At 39.8% G+C, this 4,691-nt stretch overlaps 1 pseudogene; it reads left to right on the forward strand.

Moving 5' to 3' along the window:
• Positions 1–2,918: 2,918 nt before the first annotated feature.
• Positions 2,919–3,044, forward strand: LOC129025466 (U4 spliceosomal RNA; annotated as a pseudogene).
• The last annotated feature ends 1,647 nt before the right edge of the window (positions 3,045–4,691 follow it).

Below are 4,691 nucleotides of genomic sequence, written 5' to 3' on the forward strand. Positions count from 1 at the left end.
TTCACGCCTTCAGTCAAATAGGGAATATAGGAAGGGAGCCCATTTGGGCTATTCTCAAATTGTTCCTTATTATAGACCTGAAGATGATGCCATATTGATGACTGCCATTTTGTGATAGCTGTAGAGGGTGTTTATTCTCCAATATTCTGTTGAAGAGCTGAGAAAGAATCCCAAACATGTATGTACATGATCTCCACAAAGGCTCTCAGTACCATATCCATGTTTTCACAAGGGGATCATTTTGCCAAGTAAGTTTGAGGAGAAACAATGTTGTCCTTAAACAGCTTGAATGACAACACCAGGCTTCATAAATTGAAGTATAACAAGCAGGGTGGCAGCCTCAGCCCAAAAGTGGAAACCTGGGAACATCTTGAGAAAACAGCAGCTAAAGAATAAACTTCAAGCAGCCATGGCCAGCACAAACTTCTGGCAGCTAGCTATGGGGTGTCATGTTGGTGCTGGGCCTAGTAGCTCCCTGGGTGGACTCAGCCACCGATTTCCTTCTGCAGGGAGTATGTGAAGCTGGCCTTGTGCTTCTTTATCACAAGTGAACTCTCACATGTGGAAAGAGAGGGTATGAAGGTGAGTGAGCAGTTAAAGATAAATATTGAGATTGGAATATCTCAAGTGGAAGGTCTATTTGCTGCCCAGGTCATTTATGCTTTTCAGGACGATGCCCACTGGAAAACCATTTTCCTGGGATCTGAAGTTACAGTGTTTCAATACCTTTCCCCATTCATATATTGAGAATGTAATTTTATGTGCGATCACTGTGACCTTCTGAAATAGGGGCAAAAATGACTTTTGGGGGTTCTGATTTTACAAATGAGAGAACTGGAGCACAGAGATGGTAAGTGACTTTCTAGGGTCACAAGGTAGCCAAATTGTGATCCAGGCCCCTGACCTAGAGAGATATGTCCAAAGACCCCAGAAATCTGGCTCCTAGAGTCTGAGGGCTATACTTTGGTCAGCAAAGTTTTTCTGTATAGGTCCATATAGTAAATATTTCAGGCTTTGCAGGCCATAGGGTCTCAGTTGCAACTATTCAACTCTGCTCTTGTACCACAAAAACCAGCCATAGACGGTATGAAAACAAATACGTTTGCCTGTGTTCCAACAAAACTTTATAACAACAGGCAGAGGGCTACATTTGGTCAACAGGCTGTGGTTTGCCAACTCCTGCTATATACCAATGGCAAAATTTGAAAACATGATACATGTACATGATTTAATTCTTTTCGGAATTGAGAAGGGTAAAGACTACGAGTTAGGAAGATAGGAAGTGAGAATAGGAGAGAAGGAGGAGTAGGAGATAAGATGGATAAGGTAGGTGGAGGGAGACCATAGATAAAAAGAAAAAGAAAAAAAGAAGGAATAGGCATTAAGACAACTTTGATTTGAGGGGGACTTACCAATAAGATAAAAGAAACATGAGTTTGGAACCTTACCTAGGGCTGTGTGAAAGACAGTACAATTTTATCATAGTTTTTCTGTGCAAGATGAATTCGCTTTTCTCAAATGATTTTATTTTCAAATGACAAACTTAGAGCAGGTACAGTGAAGTTTGTGATATTAAATCACTGTCAAGTTATGCCTCTGTAAAAATAATTGTCCAACTGACTCTATCAGCTGAGTAACAACAATTTAAAAATACATAATTTATGACCAGGAATGATGAAATCTAGAAAATATTTCCCAGGAAAGAAATATGTTTTAACTGCTCAATAGAAAAACAAGTCCTTTGTTATTAATGCACTGATGCTTATGACGTCTTCACTATCTCAGAGATTAAAGGATTTCTTGGAGATGTCGAGTGCCTGGTATTGCTAAAGCTTTTGGAAAGTTTTGCAGACAGATCTTATTGTTTTGCAAACATTTCCCCCTTCTACATACTTTGAAAAATGATTTCAGATCTCTTTCGAGAAGCTTTCTTTTTCATAGTTTCCTTATTGGCTTTATTGCTTTCCTGTGCCAGCAAGAAAACCATCTGAGCCAGCAGCACAAAGACTTAAAAACATTTGAAGAAGCAATCATTGCTGCCACTTTAGGGAATGTATTTTTCTAAAAACACGGGAACCTGGGGGCTGAGGAATTGTATGACTACAGATGGTGAGCTGGGTCAAGTGGGACTACTTCAGAATTTTGGAGTACGCCCTGTGTCTAGAAATCCTTGTGGGTGTTGAATGCCTCCCTTTGTGGGGCAGTGTGGTGTAGTGGTTATGGGCACTGGATTTGGACACAGACCACTTTGGCTTGACTCATATCTCTGCTACTGATTGGATGGCCAATCCTAGACCAGTTACTCATTCTGTCTGTGGCTCACCCTCTTCATCTGTGAAATGGACATGATAATATCAATATCTATCTTAAAGAATCTTTATAAAGATTGAAAGAATTAAAACACATGCGAGCACTTAGAATGCCTGGCATATAGAAAACACTCAATAAATGTTACTATTACAATTAACGAGAGGAAGACAAGAATCACAACAAATCAGGTTTTTTTTTGTGTGTGTGTGATTTGCGAATTATTTCTGTTATTGTTTTTTAATTTTTTTAACTTTTAAGTTCAGGGGTACAGGTGCAGGATGTGCAGGTTTGTTACACGGGTGAACATGTGTCACGGGGGTTTGTTGTACAGACTGTTTAATCACCCAGGTATTAAGCCTAGTGTCCATTAGTTGCTTTTCCTGATCCTCTTCCTCTTCCCACCCTCCACCCTCCACCCTCTGATAGGCCCCAGTGTGTGTTTTTCCCCTCTATTTGTCCATGTGTTCTCATCAACAAATCAGGTTTTCTTTTGAAATTTTGTTACCTATGGAATGGTGTATATGCATGTGTGTTTCCACCTAGGCTGTTAAATATTGGCAGTGGATAACCTTATAAGGTATACATGTAAATGCAAAATTGTCATGACAATTTTTGTGCAGAGGTGATATTGCAGCTAATGAGATTTTAATCAAAGCACAATTATTGCTGATTGAAAGTTGTCATCAGCTTACGTAACATAGAAAGACCCTGTCTCTACAACAAAAATTAAAAAAAAAATTAGCTGGGTATAGTGGCCCAGGCTTGTAGTCCTAGCTACTTGGGAGGCTGAGGCAGGAAGATCACCTGAGCCCAGGGGTTCAAGGCTGCAGTGAGCTATGAGTGCACCACTGCACTCCAGCCTGGGTGACAGAGCGAGATTCCATCTCTAAAAAAGATTAAAAAGGAAGAAAGAAAGTTGTCATGACTGTTAATGTATTGTTAGGTGAGATTAATCATATTTTAATGCTAAACTTTAGCTCAGACATCTCCTCTTAGTTCTAGACCCCTTTGGATTAATGGTACCTCAAATTCAACATATCCCAAACTTATCTCAAACTTGTTCCAATTCCTGCATAACCCAACTCAGTAAATATATCAGTATCTATCCAGTTTCACAAACCAGAAACTTGGGGTCACCTTTGACCCTTCAGTATCTTTCACCAGATCCAATTCACCAGCTTGCCAATTTTAACTCCTGCCATGGTCTGAATGTTTGTGTCCCCCCAAAAATTCTTATGTTGAAACCTAATCTCCAATGTCATAGTATTAAAAGATGGGGCCTTGAAGAGGTGAGGAGGTCATGAGGGTGGAGCCCTCATGAATGGGATTAGTGTCCCTATAAAAGAGGACTGAGAGAGCCTCCTTCACCCCTTTCACCATGTGAGGATGCAGCAAGAAGGCGCCATGTACGAGAAAGTGCGCCATCAGCAGACACCGAATTTTCCAGAGCCTTGGACTCCTCAGCCTCCAGAACTGTAATAAATAAATGTTTGTTGTTTATGAGCTACCCAGTCTATGGTAGGTTGTCATAGCAGCCTGAATGAACCAAGACACCTCCTAAATATCTCTCAAATTGGGCATATCTTTCCATTACCATTATTCATAACTATCGTAATCCAAGCCATCTTATCTCACATAAACTACTAGGTTAGCCTCATTGGTCTACGATCATCCATTCTTTTCCACATTAAATCCATTCTACCCAGTCTGGGCAACATAGTGAGAGCCCAACTCTACAAAAAATTTAAACTAAATTAGCTGGATGTGGTGGTCTGTGCCTATAGTCCCAGCTACTTGGGAGGCTGAGGCAGGAGAATCGCTGGAGCCCGAGTTTGAGATTACAGTGAGCTATGATTGTGCCACTGCATTCTAGCCTGGGTGACAGAGTGAGACTCTGTCTCTGAAAATAATAATGGTAATAACAATGATACTACTACTACTACTAAAAATCCCTTCTTGTTAAAACTCAGATTCAGCTTTATTCTTTTAACTGGCATCCTGCTGGATTTACTAGTGCTTTCCATTTATCCCCTCTGTAAAATATACAATCCATGCGCACTGCATACTGACTGCTCATTGTTAGTAGATGACTCTTCAGGATGCTCACATATTTCTGTCCCTACCTGTGAAGCTGTGTGTTTACTAAGAATCCCTAACCTGTTTTTGTCACTTTTTGAAATAATTACATAATTTAATGAACCATTACATAAGTTGATGAAACATGAACACATTCATATTTCAGAGAGGGAGGTTTTTTTTTCTAAAAAAATTAGATTGAATGCTTTCGGAAGACTCAGTAAAGGCAGGTTGCTATAAAAATTGCTGTTTAATTAGGTATAAGTGATAAAACTGCAAAATATCTCAGAAAATAAAACTCTAGG

Source organism: Pongo pygmaeus, chromosome X (genome assembly GCF_028885625.2).
Source record: "Pongo pygmaeus isolate AG05252 chromosome X, NHGRI_mPonPyg2-v2.0_pri, whole genome shotgun sequence".
In the NCBI taxonomy this organism is placed as follows: Eukaryota; Metazoa; Chordata; class Mammalia; order Primates; family Hominidae; genus Pongo; species Pongo pygmaeus.